We start from the raw sequence: 9,105 nt of genomic DNA, 5'->3' as shown, positions 1-9,105 counted from the left end.
TTTGCTTGATCATGCAACACTTCTTGAAAAGCAGGGATTGTAGGACAATCCTTGGTTACATGTGCATTACTCTCACAAATTCCACATATACTTTCAACAATAGTTTGTGCTTTTCCTATATTGGCTTTGCTTAATTCCATGGCTTCAACCTTTCTAGTCAGATTAGCAATTTTTACATTGACATCATTATCATCTTTAATAAGATATATTCCTCCTTTTGCATTAGGTGCTATTTTTGATTTTTCATTTTTATCTGTTGTATCCCAAGCTTGTGCATTTTCTGCTAAAAGATCAAAATAATCCCAAGCTTCATTTGGTTCCTTACTCATGAATTCACCATTACACATCATTTCTACAAATTGTCTCATATTGGAGGACAAACCATCATAAAAGAAACTAATGACCCTCCAAATTTCATATCCATGATGTGGGCAAGCAAGGAGAAGGTCCTTAAATCTTCCCAACACTGAAAAAATGTTTCTCCATCTTTTTGTGCAAAGTTCATGATATTTCTTCTAAGTGTGTTTGTTTTATGTGTTGGGAAGAATTTCTTTAAAAATTCTCTTGTCATTTCTTGCCAGGTAGCTATGGTCCTAGGCCTTAAGGAGTGTAACCATGACTTAGCTTTTTCCTTTAAAGAAAAAGGAAATAACTTAAGCTTAACTACCTCTTCAGTGACATCATTGAAATGAAGTGTTGAACATACTTCATCAAATTCTTTCAGATGCAAATAGGGACTTTCAGAATCAAGTCCGTGAAACTTTGGAAGTAATTGGATTATTCCTGGTTTCATGTCAAAAGCTCCCGCAGCAGTAGGAATAACCATACAGGATGGGGTACTGGTCCTAGTGGGTTGTAGATAATCACGAAGCGTTCTAATAGGTAAGTCATCTTGAAATTCATTATCTCCCTGATTACTACCATTATCTTCCATTTGATTATTTGAATTTTGAACATGAGGATGATAGTGTTATTTTGATGATTAACAAGCAATTATCTAGAGTATGTTATAAGTTAAATTGATACTTCATTTATAAGACTATTACTCTCAGGATATTTGTATAAATTGATATGGATACATTTCATTGTTTATTTGAATGAATCTAACCTTGAGATGCAGCAAATTGTGGATTGAGTCGACCCAAAGGATGATTGGGTCGACCCCGGCACATCAAGAAATCATTTGGCACACTTCTGCAAAAATGGCACAGATGAACAGTGAGTTGGGTCGACCCAAGGAAAGCATGAGTCGACCCAAACATCAAGATCCTCAAAACAAGACAGAACAATGGTTCTTTGGATTCACTGAGAGGGTCGACCCAAGAAGTAGTTGAGTCGACCCAAGCTTGAGTCGACCCAAACCCTGAGAGGGTCGACCCAAAGGCAAGATAGAAAAGAAGACAGAAAATGGTTCTCTGGAATTACTGAGAGGGTCGACCCAAGAAGAAGTTGAGTCGACCCAAGTGAACTTTGAGTTGACCCAAAGAATGGTTGGGTCGACCCAAGGGAAGGAAGGCTGAATTTCAAGTTTCTGTGTTTTCTGAGAGAGTCGACCCAAGGAATGTTTGAGTCGACCCAAGTGAAAGTTGGGTCGACCCAAGGACAGGTTGAGCCGACCCAAACACGGGCTGAAGCATAACGGCTAGTTCTGCAGATGTACTTTTTGTCCTTCCCAAAATCAGTAACGGCTAGTTTTTGAATTCTAACCATTGGGGCTTGTTCAATGGATGTAGGAGACTATTTAAAGTGGCACTATTCATCAGATAGAACAACCTTTTGAAAGCAATATCAAAGAGTACACAAGAAAACAAAAAGTGCCCTAATCTTCTTCATCCAAGTGCTTCATTCAAGAATCAAAGAAAGGGGTTGAGCAGATTCAAAGAGTCATCAAGAGCTCCATCCTCCCTTGTAGAGTGAAGCATTCTTGACAAAGAAGAGAGAAGCCACTTCAAAGCGATAAATATTTTCTATACTCTTCTTTGTAGTTCATATTGTTTCATTTGCTCATTTAGGAGTTTAAATCTTCCTTCTTTATTTGTTAAACAACTTGTAAAGGTTGGTTGGTGAGCCCGAAAAACCAACGGAGTAGGTTGATTGGTGAACCTGAAAAACCAATTGTAAAGGTTCGTTGGTGAGCCCGTAAAATCAACAAAGGTTTTTGGTGAACCCGGAAAACCAAAGTGTAAAGGTTCGTTGGTGAGCCCGTAAAACCAACAAAGATTTTTGGATTGTGAGCCCGGAAAACAATCCAACTGTAATCCGCGAGATTATAGTGAATTTCCAAAGAGTCGCTTGGGGAGTGGACGTAGGTGCTAAGGAGAGCACCGAACCACTATACTTTGTGTTGTTTGTGTTGTGATTTGCTTTAGCTTACTAACCATCCATTTGACTTGAGTAAGATAGTTTAAATTTAAAAAGAAACCAATTCACCCCCCTGTTGGGGTATGTGGAGACCTTTGGTGATGAAGAGAATTGAAGAAAAATCAATTCTGCATAGTTTTCTGTCTGGCGGACTGTCGGAGTCGACTCGAGCTTCAGTCGAGTCGACTCGGGAACAGTCGAGTCGACTCGAGGTCCATCGAGTCGACCCGGGAGAAGAAAGGCCGAAAAACCATATTTCTGTCTGGACTGTCAGAGTCGACTCGAGCTACAGTCGAGTCGACTCGAAGCATCGTCGAGTCGACTCGAGCCACAGTCGAGTCGACTCGAGATCGTGCCAGTCATACTGGAAGTTGTCCAGACGTGCCCGAGTCGACTCGAACTAAAGCCGAGTCGACTCGAGCTCGCGGAAATCATACGGATGAGTTTTTTTTTGGTGTTTTGTTGGCGTTTCGACGGCTATGATCATCTGAAGGTCTTGAGACTATATATAGGACTCATGAGAGCCCTAGGGTATAGCGATTGGCCGTATATTTGAGAGAGACTCTTGTTTGTGAGGCTAGGGTTCTAGAGAAGAAGAGGATTGGGATCCTACTTCTTGTGCAAAGGGAATTCTGTGTGAATCTCTTGTAGAGCGATCTCGTGTGATCGTTCGGGTGTGTGCCATCTCTGTAATCTATTCATCCTAGTTGAGATTTGGAGCGGTGGAGGACGTAGGCTATTTGTAGCCGAACCTCGTTACATCTTTGTGTTTGCTTTGCTATCTTCTTCCTATTTCTTCTTCCTTTGGTTTGATAATCCGCTGCGGTGCTCAAGTGTTTTACCCTATTGATACCACGGGGTAATCTTTTGCCCTTCGTAGGGATAAACGAAGCGGTGATCCTTGAGTCCGGTGTCGAGGGAGCGAGAGAGTTATTCTCTCTTTGTTTTCCGACGTTGGTGGGCAGTGCCGGTGTGAGTGGGTTCCGGTGCGGTCGGACGCCAACAATTGGTATCAGAGCTATTGGTTTTTTTCTGCAATGGCGGATGAAGGGAAGTTGCGAATTGAGAAGTTCAATGGAACGAACTTCGGGTTTTGGAAGATGCAAATAGAGGATTATCTTTACCAGAAGGATCTCTATTTACCTCTTGGAGGTAGAGCGAAGAAACCAGAGAAGATGTCCGATGAAGACTGGGAGGTCCTCGATCGGAAGACGCTCGGCACCATAAGATTGTCACTTGCATCCCAAGTGGCATTCAACATCAAAAACGAGAAGACGACGATGGAGTTGATGGCAACATTGTCGCGGATGTACGAGAAACCCTCAGCATCAAACAAGGTATTTCTCATGAAGAGGTTGTTTGATCTTCGTATGAAAAATGGCGGCAGCGTAGCAGAATACCTCAACGAGTTCAATGGACTCACGGCCCAGTTGGAGTCAGTGGAGATTAGTTTTGACGATGAGATTCGGGCATTGCTAATTCTCTCCGGATTACCTGATAACTGGGAGGGCCTGGTGATGGCGGTGAGCAACTCTTCGGCAACGGGGAAGTTGATCTTTGATGACGTTGTGGGAGTGCTTCTGAGTGAAGAAGCAAGAAGAAAATCTTCTGGAGCTGCGGAGTCGTCTGGAAGTGCACTAAACACCTCTGACCGGGGAAGACAAAAGAAGGACGGTCGATTTCGAAGCGACTCGAAGTCGAGATCCAGCAGGTCTCGAGCACCTCAGAACAAGGGAGCGAAGTGCTGGAACTGCGGGAAGATGGGGCACTTTAGGAGGGACTGCAAATCTCCTAAAGGGAAGCAAGGCGACCACACCGAAGGAGTCAGCAAGGATCTGGCAAATCTTGCTGAAGACGGTGACATGGATGCCCTCGTTCTATCTTTATCCACCGGTGACGAGTCTTGGGTGATAGACTCGGGCGCGTCCTTCCATGCTACATCCCAACGGAAGCTTCTTGGAGGATATGAGAAGGGAGACTTCGGCAAAGTCTACCTAGGGGATGGAGAGCCTTGCACTATACAAGGAAGGGAAAGCGCGGAAGTGAAGTTGATTTCTGGATCTTCACTTGAGCTTGAGGACGTACGGCACGTGCCTCAACTGCAGAGGAATCTGATCTCTGTTGGACAGTTGGCGAGCAAAGGGTACAAGACTACTTTCACAGCTGATCAGTGGAAGGTATCCAGAGGTTCGTTGACGGTGGCTAGTGGCAAGAAGATTGGGACACTTTATGTCGCCAATGGCACAGAAAACTCTATTGGAGTTGCTGCAGCAGATGTGGACGCCAAGTTATGGCATTGCAGACTTGGGCACATGAGTTATCAGGGACTGGAGGTGATGCACAAGTTGGGAAAGCTGCAGGATCTCAGGAGTGTTGAGATGGACTTCTGTGAGGATTGTATTCTCGGAAAGCAGAAGCGTGTTTCATTCAACAAAGAAGGTAAACCTCGGAAGCAAGAAAAGCTAGATCTCGTGCACACGGACGTATGGGGGCCTGCACCGGTTTCTTCCATTGGTGGATCTCAGTACTATGTTACTTTTATTGATGATGCTACCAGGAAGCTTTGGGTGTTCTTCTTGAAGCACAAGTCAGAGGTATTTGGGGTCTTCAGGAGATGGCAGGCAATGGTAGAACTCGAGACAGGAAGGAGGTTAAAATGCCTGAGATCAGACAACGGTGGTGAGTATTGTAGCAGGGAGTTTGAGGACTACTGTGCAGAGGCTGGGATCGTCAGGCAGAGGACAGTTTCAGGGACACCACAACAAAATGGAGTTACTGAAAGGATGAACAGAACAATTAATGAGCGTGCCAGGAGTATGAGGATACATGCTGGATTGCCACAGCAGTTTTGGGCGGAAGCAGTTAACACTGCTGCCTATTTGATCAACAGAGGGCCATCAAAGAAACTTGAATTTGGGATTCCTGAGGAAGCATGGACAGCAAAGAAGATTGATTTGGCGCACTTACGAGTATTCGGTTGTACCAGTTATGTCCATGTTGATTCCAGTCAAAGAAGCAAACTAGATGCCAAATCAAAGAAGTGCATTTTCGTTGGATACGGAGGTCAACAGTTTGGGTATCGGTTTTGGGATCCCGAACACAGGAAGATCATTCGTAGTAATGACGTGGTATTCAATGAGAAAATGCAGCAGAGCACTGAATTAGAAACAAAACCTGTTGAGCCGTGTTTTGTGGATCCTGAAGAGGAGTCTACAAATTCTGGTCAGAAGACTCAGTCAGAGCAAGAACCTGAAGTATTGGCACCCCCTCCACAACTAAGAAGGTCCACTCGTAGTACTCATGGGAAGCCTCCTCAAAGGTATGATGGGACTCTTAGTTATTTGCTGCTCACAGATAATGGCGAACCTGAATGCTTCACGGAGGCATTGGAGGTTGATACCAGGAAGGAGTGGGAGTTGGCCATGGATGATGAGATGAAGTCATTGGAGCAGAATCAAACGTGGGATTTGGTAGATCTGCCCAAGGGGAAGAAAGCACTATCAAACAAATGGGTTTACAGGCTGAAGGAAGAGCAGAATGGGAAGAAGTGATACAAGGCCAGGCTGGTTGTAAAAGGGTTTCAGCAGAGAGCAGGTATCGACTTCACGGAGATCTTTTCTCCTGTAGTCAAGATGAGTTCTATTCGGGCGGTGCTGAGCATGGTGGCAGAAGAGGATCTTCACTTAGAGCAGCTTGATGTGAAGACGGCTTTTCTCCACGGAGATCTCGATGAGGAGATATATATGCAGCAGCCGGAGGGATACATTGCAGCTGGCACGGGTGACTTGGTTTGCAAATTAAAGAAAAGCCTCTATGGTTTGAAACAAGCGCCCAGGCAATGGTATCTCAAGTTCGATAGCTACATGCTTAAGATAGGATACAGGAGATGTCAGGAGGATCACTGTTGCTACTTCCGGGACTTCGGTACATCTTACATTATCTTACTATTGTATGTTGATGACATGTTAGTTGCAGGAGCTAGCATGCATGAGATTGCAAAATTGAAGCTGAAGCTGTCAAGAAAATTTGCAATGAAGGATCTAGGAGCAGCGAAACAGATCCTTGGAATGCGGATCAGCAGAGATAGGTCTAAACATATCCTCAGACTATCTCAGGCGGAGTACATCAGCCGAGTACTCAGGAGATTCTGCATGGAGGGTGCCAAACCTGTTGGCACACCGCTGGGTGCCCACTTAAAGCTTTCAAAAGGGCAAAGTCCGAAGACGCGGGTGGAGGAGCTCAATATGTCAAAAATCCCGTATGCATCGGCGGTGGGGAGCTTGATGTACGCTATGGTGTGTACAAGACCAGACATTGCTCAAGCAGTGGGAGTTGTGAGTCGCTTTATGAGCTGCCCAGGCTTGGAGCATTGGCGCGCGGTCAAATGGATACTGAGGTATCTGAAGGGCACGGAGCACATGTCATTGTGCTATGGAGGTTCTGAGATCCAGTTACAGGGCTTTGTGGACTCAGACATGGCAGGGGACTTGGACGGCAGGAGAAGCACGACAGGATACTTGTTCACCTTGGGCAGTGGAGCCGTCAGTTGGATTTTCAGGTTGCAACCAGTTGTTGCATTGTCGACTACGGAGGCGGAGTATGTGGCAGCCACAGAGGCGTGCAAGGAACTAATATGGCTTCAAGGCTTGATGAAGGAGCTTGGGAAAGAGCAGAAGGATTGCATGTTATATTCAGATAGTCAAAGTGCAATTCATCTGGCGAAGAATTCAGCTTTCCATTCGAGGACGAAGCATATTGACATACGGTACCACTTCGTGAGGTCATTGCTCGAGCAGGGACTCGTCAAGTTGGAGAAGATTCATACAAGTCAGAATCCTGCAGATATGCTGACGAAGGTCGTCACGGTGGAGAAGCTGAGGAGTTGTTCAGCTTCTGCTGGTCTTCATGCTTGAAGACGTTGAGGAGGCATCGTACCTATTTCACTAGGATGATTCCGTTTCAGTGGGAGCACAGAGGAGAGCCAAGTAACAAGAGGATATACCCAAGGTCTCCAAGTGGGAGATTGTTGGGGTATGTGGAGACCTTTGGTGATGAAGAGAATTGAAGAAAAATCAATTCTGCATAGTTTTCTGTCTGGCGGACTGTCGGAGTCGACTCGAGCTTCAGTCGAGTCGACTCGGGAACAGTCGAGTCGACTCGAGGTCCATCGAGTCGACCCGGGAGAAGAAAGGCCGAAAAACCATGTTTCTGTCTGGACTGTCAGAGTCGACTCGAGCTACAGTCGAGTCGACTCGAAGCATCGTCGAGTCGACTCGAGCCACAGTCGAGTCGACTCGAGATCGTGCCAGTCATACTGGAAGTTATCCAGACATGCCCGAGTCGACTCGAACTAAAGCCGAGTCGACTCGAGCTCGCGGAAATCATACGGATGAGTTTTCTTTTGGTGTTTTGTTGGCGTTTCGACGGCTATGATCATCTGAAGGTCTTGAGACTATATATAGGACTCATGAGAGCTCTAGGGTATAGCGATTGGCCGTATATTTGAGAGAGACTCTTGTTTGTGAGGCTAGGGTTCTAGAGAAGAAGAGGATTGGGATCCTACTTCTTGTGCAAAGGGAATTCTGTGTGAATCTCTTGTAGAGCGATCTCGTGTGATCGTTCGGGTGTGTGCCATCTCTGTAATCTATTCATCCTAGTTGAGATTTGGAGCGGTGGAGGACGTAGGCTATTTGTAGCCGAACCTCGTTACATCTTTGTGTTTGCTTTGCTATCTTCTTCCTATTTCTTCTTCCTTTGGTTTGATAATCCGCTGCGGTGCTCAAGTGTTTTACCCTATTGATACCACGGGCTAATCTTTTGCCCTTCGTAGGGATAAGCGAAGCGGTGATCCTTGAGTCCGGTGTCGAGGGAGCGAGAGAGTTATTCTCTCTTTGTTTTCCGACGTTGGTGGGCAGTGCCGGTGTGAGTGGGTTCCGGTGCGGTCGGACGCCAACACCCCCCCTCTTGGCTTGTCACCTTGGGCAACAAGTGGTATCAGAGCGAGGTGCTCTAATAGTACTCATTGATCTCACAATCAAGAGTTAAAGATCATGACAACCCAAGTGGGATGTTCTATGAGTGAGGGGCAATCCACAAATAGACCACCTCTATTTAATGGCACAAACTACACATATTGGAAAGCTAGAATGAGGATATTCATTCAAGCTTCAGACTATGAACTATGGCAAATCATCACTAGAGGACCTCACACACCCACACTTAACATAGAGGGCACTATCATACCCAAACCAGAAATGGATTGGAATGAAAGTGATAGAAGATTAGCACAGTTAAATGCAAAAGCTATAAATATACTTTACTGCTCATTAGATGTAAATGAATTTAATAGAATATCTATTTGCACTACTGCCAAAGAAATTTGGGACAGACTTGAGGTCACACATGAAGGGACCAATCAAGTTAAGGAGTCAAAGATAAACATATTAGTACACAAGTATGAATTGTTTAAAATGGAATCTACTGAGTCCATAACTGATATGTTTACTCGTTTTACTGATATTATAAATGGGCTTAAAAGTTTAGGAAAGTCTTACTCTAACTCTGATTTGGTGCGAAAAATTCTCAGGTCTCTACCAAGGAATTGGGAGGCCAAGGTAACCGCTATTCAAGAAGCAAAGGACCTCAACACACTGCAGTTAGAGGAGCTTCTAGGATCACTCATGACCCATGAGTTGACAATGAGGCAAAATTCAGAAGATGAGGTCAAGAGAAGAAAGCCCATTG

The 9,105-nt window shown here is 45.0% G+C and overlaps 1 non-coding gene across 1 annotated transcript; it reads left to right on the top strand.

Annotated features, from left to right (window-relative positions):
- The first annotated feature begins 417 nt into the window (after positions 1-417).
- Positions 418-523, top strand: LOC113461707 (small nucleolar RNA R71). The gene has a single exon (XR_003383993.2). It is a non-coding gene; the product is annotated as a small nucleolar RNA R71 (small nucleolar RNA).
- Positions 524-9,105: the final 8,582 nt, after the last annotated feature.

The sequence above is a fragment of the Phoenix dactylifera genome, chromosome 1, assembly GCF_051530095.1.
Source record: "Phoenix dactylifera cultivar Ajwa chromosome 1, Ajwa_hap1_PhDact_Kaust_v1.1, whole genome shotgun sequence".
Lineage (NCBI taxonomy): Eukaryota > Viridiplantae > Streptophyta > Magnoliopsida > Arecales > Arecaceae > Phoenix > Phoenix dactylifera.
The sequence above is the reverse complement of the archived record's forward strand: the minus strand, read 5'-3'. Positions and strand labels throughout refer to the sequence as shown.